Genomic DNA, 12,924 nt, shown 5'->3' on the forward strand with positions numbered 1-12,924 from the left:
CCCGTGATGCCCAGAAAAAGGTACCTGGACGTCCATAACTCTTTGTTTTTATTGTCTCATATTGTCTTAATTCAATTTGTCCAAATTGTTATTACTCTAATTGTGTTACTATATAACCATCTTATTACTATTAAACTTTAAAAATTTTAAAAACAAGTGATTGGCGTTTTTCACAATTTGGTAGCAGAGGATGGTTACTAACTCCTCACTGCCGGTGCTTTGGGAGTCAGAGTGGGGAAGGCGCGCCCTGCCCTATTTGGCAGCCTCACTCTGCTTCCCCTGAAGTGACCGACAGACGCAGGTTACGATCTGTGGACAAAAGGAGACAATAAAACAAAGAGAACGGGAAAAGGGTCCCTACAACTGCTGTAATTTGCCCCCTAAGAGTAGTAGTGCGCACGAACAACCCGGGAAGGAAAAAGGATTGGTAAGTATTTCTCGGGGGGGCAGGTACGGGGGGATGAATGCGTGTAAATGAGAGGCGGGCTGGTTGTCCCAGACCTGCCAAGTGAGTGCGGAGTCTCCCACGCTGCGTTTCCGACTTTTCGCTGGAAAAGCGGCCAGTAAAGAGACAAAGCGAGTGATAAGAGAGTGAAAGAATCCCCGGGGGTGACTGGGACTGGGTCTCAGGGAGGGGTTGGACCCCTCGGAGGTGGGGAGCAAGGTTTCCTAGCCCAATCCACTAGGAAACAGGACAGGAGGGGCTCCTAAAACCTGCTGGGTTGAGGGATTTATATTCCAAGAGCATCCAAGAGCAGGGTTGAGCAGAATTCTGTCCGAGCGAGGATATGCCCGGGAACACTCAGGGTGGGACAACACAGCTAGATTGGGGAATAAAAAAATGCCCAAGAACATCCAGGGTTGGACAACACAGCAGAACAAATTAAATGCCAAAGAGCATCTGTAGTTGTACCACACTGCTGGGTTGAGGGACAGAAAATGCCCAAGAGCATCTGAGGTTGAACAACACAGCTGGATTGAAGGAAAATTACCCGAGAGCATCTGGGGTTGGACAACACGACAGGATTGAGGGAAAAATTGCCCAAGAGCATTTGGGGTTGGGTAACACAGCTGGGTTGAGGGATATCCAATAGCACCGGGACTGGCCAGTAACACCTAAACTTGTAATAGGTGATGTGAAAGTAAAAGGTACCTTATTGTTGTTTTGTGGTGTGTGAGAGTGACACACACACAGAGCCAGCCTCAACTTCCTGGGCAGGTGGGAAGGGGGAGGTGTGGAAAGAGCGAGTGACCTGCACACCAGGCTGCAGCTCCTGGGTGGGTGGGGGCTTCTGGGCTGAAGAGGAGTGAGTGACCTGCGAACCAAGCTAGCGTTCCCTGGGTGTGTGAGGGGCCGTAGCTGAAGAGTGTGAAAGACACGCAGACAGCCTCACAGGTGAACAGACACCAGAGGCAGCCAGAGTCAGGGCCCTTCTAGGGGGCCTGGTGACACTGAGACCTGGAGGTAAACCCCAAAGTGAAAGAGGGGGCCACAAGGACCTGTGATTTTCTAGCAATAAGGATCCACTTTGTGTCTTGAGAGTGTGAAGGAATGCGTGAAAGTGAATGAGAAATAAAAGTGAGTGAATGTAGACGAATGAAAGTATAGGTAATGTCGATTGTGCATTTTAAGCCTTACCATATCTCCTTGGAGGGAGTTGGATTGTATTGAAAAGCAGTGTGAGAAAAAGGGGTTTTTTTGGGTGTAAGTAGTTGAAAGAAAAGTGGTATTTAAGTTGTTAGTAAAAAGTGAAAAACAGAAGCAGGGGACGAATAGATAGAAAACTGAAAAATGAGACAGAAATTCAGTAAGGTGGATACAGGAAAAGAAAAGCAGAAAAAAAATACCAACAGAAATACCCCAAGACAGCACTTTGGGAGTTATGTTAACAAACAGAAATACAACTCATTGCAAAATACAGGGTATGCAGAAGTTGATGAGAAAAAACATGCAAACTTGTGAATTATATACTTAAAAACAGCATTAGAAAATTTAACACAAAATATTGATTCAAGGTATGCCTTTAGAGTAGCACATACCTTAAGAAAAATTTTAAAAGGGAGATTGCTTAATTAAAGAAGAAAAAGATTAGTACATGAGAAACTTATTTTCGAGGTTTTAGAGGCATTACAATTACCTAAGAGAGATAGCAATAGTACATATTAAAGGACACCAAAAGGTAAAGACCTAGAAATAAGAAGAAATAAAATAAATAATTGGCAGATCAAGAAGCTAAAGATGCAGCAGAAAATAGAGCTGAAAGAGTTAATATTAACTCCAAATGAAGAAAAAAAAAGGGGGGGGGGGAATTAAAACAAGATTGTGGCGAACAAGATAAATTGGGGAAATAGAAACATCTTGATATGGAAGACAATTAGATAATAAAACGCTTACGAGGGAATAGCAGAGGACGTGTATTAAAAAGCCCGGTGGGATACACAGGCTAGGTGTGATCATTTTTTTAAAAGAACTATGGGTGCATTGAGACTTTTAGAGTAAAAAAACAAGTACCTGAAACATGTATAATTTGCCAAAAGATAAATAAAAGGGTGATGAGAAAAACAATATGAGAAGGTCGTGAGTTAGCTCGTCGACCATTTCAAAGCATCCAAAAAGCAAAACGGGGAAAGTACAGAGCTGAGAACAAATTACCTCATCCATTCCCGTTCGTTCCCCCACTCGTTCGCACCAGCCCTCCCAGCCCCTGTGCCGGCTCCGGCACAGTCCGTCTGTCCCGGTCCGGCCGCCTGGGGGTCTGTCCTGCCGTGTGCACCGTGGTTACCGCGCTGATCGCACCGAGGGGGGTCCCGTCTGTCCCATCCCCGGCTGCCCTGACTCTGTCGGCTCCCGCCGCTGCAGCCGGGGTCAGTCCCGGCTTTGTCTCTGCCGGATCAGCCACCGTGAGCCGAGTGACGGCAATCCCCGCTCCAGCTCGGCCTGCACCGGAACAGCCCCTCGGGCGATCCCAACCACAGACCCCGCCTTTGGAGCCCCCAGACCCTGAGCTGTGCCGATCCCCTCGGGCCATCCCGGCTGCAGACCCCGCCTCTGGAGCCCCCAGACCCTGAGCTGTGCCGATCCCCTCGGGCCATCCCGGCTGCAGACCCCGCCTTTGGAGCCCCCAGACCCTGAGCTGTGCCGATCCCCTCGGGCCATCCCGGCTGCAGACCCCGCCTCTGGAGCCCCCAGACCCTGAGCTGTGCCGAGCCCCTCGGGCCATCCCGGCTGCAGACCCCGCCTCTGGAGCCCCCAGACCCTGAGCTGTGCCGAGCCCCTCGGGCCATCCCGGCTGCAGACCCCGCCTCTGGAGCACCCAGACCCTGAGCTGTGCCGAGCCCCTCGGGCCATCCCGGCTGCAGACCCCGCCTCTGGAGCACCCAGACCCTGAGCTGTGCCGAGCCCCTCGGGCCATCCCGGCTGCAGACCCCGCCTCTGGAGCACCCAGACCCTGAGCTGTGCCGAGCCTCCCCGTCCTGCTCTGAGCTCCATTCCCTTGGTAACCACAGCTCCGGCTGCTTAAGGAAACTCTCTAAAGGAATCACTTTATTGAAACACTAAAAATTCAGTTAGAAGAAAGCCCTCTCCTGATTCTTCCTAAAAATACGTGAGAAAGGCTGTAGAAGATAAAAATCCAAAAAGAATGGGATAAAGAGATTGGTCTATTTCCATTAAGAGAGGTTCTCAAAGGGGGGTGATGGATCAGAGTTTGTAAATGCTTCTTTGACTTTCTCTGAGGTCTGAAATTTTAAGAAATAAATAAAAGAGATATTTGGAGAATCCCATAGGCATAGCTGAACAATTAGGCCAACTTTTAGGTCCAAACATGTATACTTGAGAAGTGATGTGGTTGGTAATGAAAATAATATTTTTCTCAGCAAGAAAAGCAATTAATCAGAGAACTGAAATAAAAGCTTAAGAAAAAGATAATCCGCAGGGACCCCCAGAGAAGACAAAATGCCAACTGTACCTCCTGAATGGGGTTAAAATAATGAGGAGGGGAGTAAACACATGAGCAGTTATTGTAATTACATAACCAAGAGAATAAATGAGACAGCATATCAAAGGCGAAATGTGAAAACAAAAGATTTTTGAGAGACAGCTTTTAGAGGGGAAAGAAAAAACTCCAACTAAATAGATAAACAAACTTTAGAGAAAAAGGAAAATGGTCCTAAGTAAGCAGAAGATCTGAAAATCTTTAAAGAAATGGGCCCATAACAAAAAAAAAAAAAAAAAAAAAAAAAGTCATAGGCTTTAATTTTTTTTGGGGGGGAACAAATACCATCAGGAGCCTGTGATAACTTTAAAAGTGGGTCCCCAAGAAGGAGAATTGGAATTTGTTATAGACACAGGGGCAGAGAAAACCTGCCTGTTAAAAGTTCCAAAAGGTTATAGTGTGAGCAAACATATAGTGAAAGTAACAGGGGCAAAAAGAGGAAGTTTTACATTTCTGGTCATTAAAGATGTGGTAACTGAGGGAAGAAACTAAAATTTAGATGGGAGATGTGTTATTGGTCCCAGGGACAGGTAGCAATTTATTGGGAAGAGTCTTACAAGTGCAATTAAGAATAAGAGTTATATCAGAAAATAAGAAAATGACAGCTAGAGTTTTGAAATTAAGCCAAGAGGATGAAGAAAAAAAAATCAACAAAGAAGTTTGGGCTGGAGAAAGAAATAGGGGAAGAATAAATATCGACCCCATAAGGGTTACAACTGAGAGAGGAGAAAGAGAGAAGTTGAAGTAGAGAAGTAGTTAGGAAACTCTGAGATGTTAGAATGTGAAGTGATGACATCTTGGTGCTGAAGAGAGCAGAAGTGTGAATGCAAGTTTTTTGCATGAAAGGCAGAGAAGTATCTTAACACATGATTGTTAAGAGGTTATTCAATGCCACACTGGGGTCCAGAAAAGCCTTAGCAGAACGGATCCTCCTTGAAGAGAAAAGAGGGTAAGTTGACGAGAGAAAGAGAAAGAATGTCAGGAGCACCTGGGCACGCCAGGTTTGGGGTTGTCAAGGCTGGGAGGTGTCTGAGCGCTCCCTACGAGCGGCGGGGTCTCGGGGGCTGCGGCAGGGACCGATCCATGGAGGTGCCCCGGGCGGGGCTGGCAGCAGAGGACACAGGTTTGCGGCCAGGAGCGGGCTGGCTCCGGGGCAGAGCTGCCGGGGGGCTCCCAGACTGTCGGGGCCCCGAGCCCAGGATGGCAGCGTCAGCCCGGGAAGTGGGCCGGGAGAGAGAGAGAGAGAGAGAAGGAAAGAGAGAGAGAGAGAGAGAGAGAGAGAGGGCAAAAGAGACCCAGGGCAGCCCCCAGGGTCCCCATGCCCTGGGCTGCTCTCCCCTGCCCCGGCCCTCAGCCAAGGGGCCGCGCCGGGGGAAGGGCCAAGAACAGCGCTGACAGCAGGGCTGTGAAGAGAGGGGCAGGGGGACTAGCACTAAAAGATAAAATCAAAGCAGAGATTGCTGACTCTCCAAACCTCACAAAGCGGTTTGTTTTTCTTAAGTAAGAAGTTTTTTGGTTTTTTTTTTCTTTTGTGTGTTTTGTTTGCCGTTAACGAGAAGGCTTTTTTCCTGAAGAAGAGGCTGCTGTAGAGAAAGCTTTTAGCTAAACCCAGAAAGTTTAGAAGGAAAGCGAATCGTAAAAGTTAATGCAGTATTACCTTTCTTTTATTACTATGCTATTAAGAAGTCCTTTCCAGGTACTACTGAAGCAACAATCAAAATCACGGAAAGAGAGTGAATTCATGCCAGCAGAATCAAAGGACTTGTGAAGAAACTTGAGGAACGGACTATCATATTTAAACCGGGTGATACTGAACTGACTTTCCAATGGGGACTGAGTGGTAATGGTTTGAGAAAACCTAAATGATCCAAGAAATGTACAAAGAATAACACTGAATTAAGAAATAAGATAATGCTTATATCACTGGATTTGAGCACTGCCTGAATAAAACATCTCCTAGGGGGAGGAATACCTCAGATAGAAGGATCAAGAATGTTTTTGTATTCTGACCTTAGCCCTAGAATTGTACAAGGGAGAAGGGGAATTACTATTTCCATTAGTAAACTTTACTTGATTCATTCCAATACTGGACATGCTAGGTGGGTTATAAGTAAATGCTTAAATTGTAAGAGTAATTAGTGTTGTGATTCACAAAATTTATGCTCTTATTGCAAAAAGTGTTAAAGTACTGACTTGGTTTTTTGGATGGGAATTATTAGTGCCTGTTAAATGAGAGATACCTGAGGAACAGTAAGAGACCACAGTTAAAGAGTGTCAAAAACAATTTGCCTAGCAATTAGTTAAGAGAAAGTGACAAGAAAATAGAGGGCAAGACCAGATTGGCCTCTGTATTTCACCACCAAGAAGATCAAATAAACCTGCTGTGGGCTGCAACCTCACAGGCATGGGAGGTGGGAGTATAAGCCATACTGGACCTCTGTTATTCCTGTTTCTGGCACTCATTTGTTGTCTTTTCCCTTTCAGGATACCAGCAGGATTGTGTCACAAATGCTACAGAAAGTATCACATAGAAAGAAACCAAAGTTCCTCCTTTATTACACACACCTATGTCAACAGCCACTGTTATAACCCATCCAAATTAAGAACTTGTAGGCAAAACAGAGTAAATTATTAGATTACAAGAAACTTAAGAAAAAGTGGCAATAGATTTAGAACTGAATGTCCAAAAGGAGAGAAATGGATTTGTTTTAAATTTAATCTTGAAGATGCGGTTCAAGATTTGGGAAAAAAACCCCAAATAATAAAGGAAAAGGTAAAACCAGCACAGCAATCTAACTCTGTATTGACTCCAAATTATCTGTTGAATTGTATTACAAGACTCCAAGCAGTTATAGAAATGATAGCAAATAAGGCTGCCCAAGCATTAGAGTTAATATTAAGTCAGCTAAGCCGAACAAAAACTGTAGGGCATCAGAAAGGTTCGCTTTAGACTATTTATTGGCCAAAGAAGGGGGTGTTTGTGGAAAGTTCAATATATCAGATCGTTGAAAATTGATGACCACAGAAAAGTCATTCTAGCAAAAGCAAAAGAAATCAAAAAGAAAAATATATATGCATATAACAACCCAGGCACCAGTCCAAAAATTAGAAAACAATGTTAAAATCTAGCTGGTGGGGTAATGTATTAGAAGAAATTAAGATTTTTCATTTGTGTTACAACTCTTTTTATATTTCTTTCTTGTGTAATCCCGTGTTTTATTTTACCAGCATAGTCCAGAAGATATAAGTAGAAAAAAAATATTGCTCAAGCCAAATGATTTACAAAGAATAAGAGTGGGGATTGTGAAAAATGCATGTATTTTATGATTGGCTTTTTGCAAATATTAAAATGAATATTATATGTGTTGTGTTAGAAAGCAATGCTGTATTAATTTTCTTAAGCACTGTGTTAAATATAGTTTTAGGTTATAAAAATAGAAACTATGCTATGTAAGATGCTTTGTTTAACAGAAAGGGCTTGCAGTGAGATAGCAGCCACAGGACATCTAAATCTTTCAGAGAAAGGGAATTTATTGCCTTCTTATCAGAAAAAATGAACTTCTTCTCTCCTTGGAGGCACTGTTAGGATTAGAAGGAAAGAAGTTGACAATGACCAGACACAATCCTGTATTTGAATGGAATTTATGCATCATGTATGAAGTATATGAATATGCAACAGGCTATTGTTCTTAAGGGTTAATCCTTTGTTAATGTGTGTCCTTTTTCAGGCTCCTGATGCCCAGAAAAAGGTACCCGGACATCCATAACTCTTTGTTTTTATTTTCTCATATTGTCTTAATTCAATTTATCCAAATTGTTATTACTCTAATTGTGTTACTATTTTTATAACTATTTTATTACTATTAAACTTTTTAAAATTTTAAAAACAAGTGATTGGCGTTTTTCACACTGACTGTTCACCGCTGCCAATGCTCACAGTATTCTCCTAACACACTTGAGCTTCCTGTCTTTCAGTGAGAGAAAGATTCAGCTAAAGTCAAGGAAAGAGGGCAGGGGAGATGGAAACCTTCCCTTGAGATGCTTTTAGGAAGGCCTGAAGGGACCCTGCCTTCCCTTGGAACAGAGGTGGTCACCATGCATGGTGTTGCCTGACCTGCCCTAGGTGCTCCTCTATTCCAGAAGGACTTTTGCCCACTTCATCACTTGTCTGTCCCTCCAGTTCCAGGGCCTCAAACCTGCTCTGTGAGATACTAAACCTGTAAGTCAGCTGTAAGTTTTCAGAATATGGCACTGACCATGGCTCTAAGTAAGTTTTTTTAATCAGGCTTACAATATATTTTGAGAAGAAGAAGGAACAGAAGGGGTAGATACCACACAAGAACCCAGCAGAGTCTTCCCAGCCTTTTTGTCTGGGTTCTATGAAGCACAATGCCCAGTGCTTGCATTATGCTGTCTTTTCATGTGTTCTGGTGACCAGAACCATCCCATGGCCAGGCCCAGGATAATTTGGGTGCCAAAATCCCATTGCCTGCAAACATCACACTCTTTACCCAGCTGGTGCTCAGCTCAACATATTTGCTGAGACGACTTTAGGACTGTTTTCCTTAACTTGGCAGTTCTAGCAGATGTCCTTATGGCCCCTAAATTCTGCATCCTTTGTGTCCACTATCAATGGGCATCCTTCTTCCCAAGCTTTGTCAACCTCCCTCTGGGTCTGAGATCAGTGAAACGGGCCCAGCCCTGAGTCTTAAAGACAATTCTAGCAACAACTACTTTGCTTTTCTAATACCTGGCCATCACTTCGAGCTTGTAGGCTGCTATGTGTGTCACAGGTTAAATGTCTCTTCCTGTTGATCAGGCTTGGAAGCGTGGACAGCCCAGGCATGACAGGATATGTTTTCTTCAGGAAATGGGACGTAGGGCCCAGCTTGCAACAGGTCCAGGCCCGCGCCTTCCAGAGCGCGGCGCCATTGCAGGGCTCAGGGCGCCTCCTTGTGGGCAAGAGTCGCCTCGACAGCGCGGGCGCCGCGCGGCGGGGCCAGAGGGCGGGAAAGGGCGGGCGGGTGTGAGGGGCGGGGCGGTTCGTGCCTAGAGCCGAATCCGCGCTGTACCTCGGCGCCTTCCCGGCTCGGTGTTGGGAGCGAGCCGCCGCTGCTCGGGCTCTGGGAAAAGCGTGCGGCCGCTGCGGAGTCCCAGCCCGCAGATCTGGCTGCCGGCCGAGGCTGCAGTGCAGAGCTGCCATGCCAGAGCTGCCGTGCGCCGTGGCACTGCCAGAGCCCCTGGCAGAGCCGGGCTGGAAGTGCCGACAGCTGAGGGAAGCCCTGCCATGGCACCGCCCCAAGCTCTTGTTTATCCCACAGAAAGAGAGGATCAGCACCTGGAGGTGACTGCGTCATTCCTGGAAAGGGACTATCTGCTTACCGTTGCGATGTCTGGCAGCAAGCAGGACGGCGCTGGTGCCAGGGAGCCAAGTGAGGGCAAAGCAGCCCTGTGACAGCCTGGCCCAGGGGCTCTTGTGGCAGCAGGCAGCGTGGGGATCAGAACAGAGGCAGGGGGAGGCAGGAGCTGCTCGGCCATGCCAGGGCTGGGAGCCTCCTTCCTGCCCAAGTGGGGCCCAGTTGGGCCAGGGGGCAGCTCCTGGGACAGCCGTGCCCGCAATGGCCCCTGCTCTGCAAGGCCTCCAGCGCTGCCCATCAGCCAGGCAGGGACAGAGCAGCCTTGGGGCCGATGCTGCTGCAGGCTCAGAGCCCCGCACAGCTGCTCATGCCCGGTGCCATTGGCTCTGTCCCCTGCAGCCTGCATGCTGTGTCGCTGTGCCGAGGCTGAGCCCTGTGCCTCCCCTGGCCCTGGCAACTATTCCTGTGCTGCTCCTGCACTGCCCAGGGCACCCACGGGCCCTGCTTGGGCCGCACGCAGACCAGAACCAGCTGGGGCTGTGACAGCTCTGCTACTCTGGGCCCAGCCCTTGGCAAAGCACCCGCCTGTCCCTGGGCTGGGGGCAGTGCCCAGGCTGGGCTTGGCAGAGCCCATCCGCTCCTGGAGGGCTGGGGCCACTGCTCTGGCCTGGCCTGGCCCGGCCCTGGGGTCCCTTGGCATTCCTGCTTGCCCTTGCATCCACCAGGGATGGGCTGCAGCTCAATGGCCCCGCCCTGGCCGCACACTCAGGCCTGGAGCCTTCCCATGGCTCCCCAGGGCACGAGAGCCTCAGCCCCAGCTCCCAAACACGACCTAACAGGGTTTGCTGATATTGATCCCTGTTAGACCTTTGAAAGCATTTTGAAAGTAACTTTGTTTGGCAACTCCTTCAAGGAAAAAACGTGATTCGCTTCTAATCAGTAAAAACTTTATTGGTTTGCATGCACTTCCTATAGGGTATCCTAATGCTTCCTTTGGAGTTCCAGAAAATAATGAAAATCTAACAAATTCTAAAGATAAGTTCTTGAATCCACTATGAGGAGAAGTCTCTACATTCACTATCCTTACATACACTTAAGTAGCTGCTCCTGTAACACACAAAGATGTAGTGGTTTACCTGACTGGACCACACAACAGGATGTTATACACACCGCTACACTAAAAAACTTCTCTTCCCTGTTCATCACAAATTTAAAGCTCTTCTCGAGGTCCTGACTTAATTTTGCATGCACATTCATACCTGCAACCCCTCCCCATGCTCAGTTTTCACCTAGACTTACCAGGGAACAGATGTTCCATACTCACCTCAATCAATAATCTACGTCTGTCTTCCTAACCCTCTTTTTCTTCACTGACTTCTACTAATCTACAAAATAACTGTGGACCCTCTGCACAAAAGAAACATCCAATTAATAGCCTTAAACACTTGTGATTGTGCTGCTACTTCTAACAATCTTGACCACGACAGCACTAAAATCAGAAATCAATTCTTCACATCCTTCCTGTTCTCCTGCCCCCACCACGCCTTGGCTCCAGCAGAAATGTTCCCTACTGCAGCCTGGTGTGCTAAGAACAATCAAAGGCAGCAGCACTTTTCCTCAACATGCTGCAATCTGAATTGCAGTGAAATTGCAGCTGTTGCATTAGAAGCTCAGCACCAGCACCCCACATCTTCCCCCAGAACTGAGGCCTGCTGAGGCCTGAGCTCTCCATTTCAACACACCCTGTAAATCAGGCTGCCTGGAAGATTGCAGGCCGGTAACTGTGTGAACACAGCAGTGCATTTCAGCAGAGTTATGGAATCAGTCTCATGGAAGGCACATCCTTTATGCTTGTCTTAAGATTCTATTCTACAAAATCTAACCAGCAATTGTTTTGGTGGCCTGTGCAGGTTTTGGGGACTGTGCATGTTTCCTTTGGATGTTGTTTTCTTTGTTTCTAAATACAAAATTCACTGGATTCAGAAGCGAAACCCCAGATTCATTAGAACAAAGAACCACAGGGACATATGTGGCTGACAAGAACACTCCTCATTTCTAACAGTAACACCAGAAAGAGAGGAAAAAGATAAAGATGATTTAAATACCCGAAAGGATCCAAAATGTCTACATAAGCTGTCAAGTGACTATGTTTTTGGTAAACTCTAAAAGTCCAGATTCCTATTCGGTAATTGTCTGAAAGAAAAGAAAGCCAGAAATCTGGTTGACCTTTATTTTGCCAGGACTTTCTCACGGGATTCTACCACAACTTGGATCACAAGTGAGGGTGGCAAATTTTGACTAGAAAACTTTGATAACTAGGCAGCATTTTTTCCTCCTCACTGAATTACAGGAAGGGTTTAAAAGGAAAAAAAAATATAAAAGAGCATAAAGAAATTCTATCATACCTCTTAGGTGTTCATCATCTTTGGAGAACAAAAAAGAAACTAGCACTTCCTGTGCATGGTAAAGAAAGAAACCTAGAAAAGGACAAAGGGATTTGAGCATCCTAAATTGTACTATCAAATTTCATGAACACAAGTTAATCCTGTAGTGCTTCAGAGAAATACCATACATTGAAAAGATTTATTCCCTAGAAACCAAATAAATCTTTTTATTTTCCAAATCCTCTTTTAAAGAGAAAACTGACTGTGTCTTTGGCTTTTGGCCAAACTCAGTTTGGAGTTGGTCAAACCAAAATGACCCAGTTAATTTCCTGTGCTCTGCTCTTTCTTTCCATATTCACATTCACATCCAATGGGTTGCTGGGAGTTTTGACTCTGTGCAGCACAAACAGTTTTCTAAGATGACTTTCATTGCTCAGAGGTGTGCAATGTCAGTTTCCCATTCCCTGAGTGCTGCTATTAATATTCCCACAGCATCCAACTACTACAGCCAAGTAGACAACAAAGAGAAATGCAACTTGCATTTCTTGGTCCTGTTCCATTTCTGTCATCTCAGGCTCATCGTCACCCTCAGAACTGCTGTCCTGGAAACGTGGATCCTCTTGCCATGTGGCTTTTACTGGCTTTATTGTCCCAAGCACGTGAGGCTCTGCAATGACAGCACCAATAGAGAAAAAAAGCCAAAACCAGATTATTCCTCTAATCATCAGGAAAAATTCCTCCTTTCACGTGAAATACTTACAGTGGAGAAGAGAGATTTAGGAAGGACAGAGTCTGCCCCTGCCAGATTTTCTAAGCTACATTTCTGCTCCAGTATTTTCCACTTTGTTCCAGGGATCCCTTATGTATTCTTAAACATTTCTCATTGCATTCAGAAGACACTGAATACCTTTTCAGTTCAGCACAAGTCTGGGGGGCTCATTGTTTGTGCTGTTGCATTGGGTTTTTTAATATTTGGGATAACTTCATGGGGTTTCTTTTCTCTCCTACATGACTGGGACTTGAGTTAATGTTGTTTCATCTTCATTTCAGACAGCCTCATTTTATCTAAGGTTAGGACACCCCAATGATCATGTGTCATTCCATTTCCTTTTTCTAAAGGTCCAAGAGTAGAATTCAGTAACAAACAGAATGTTCATGGATCTTGGGGCCAGCTCTCGGACTTTGCTC

This window comes from Melospiza melodia, chromosome 8 (genome assembly GCF_035770615.1).
Source record: "Melospiza melodia melodia isolate bMelMel2 chromosome 8, bMelMel2.pri, whole genome shotgun sequence".
Lineage (NCBI taxonomy): Eukaryota > Metazoa > Chordata > Aves > Passeriformes > Passerellidae > Melospiza > Melospiza melodia.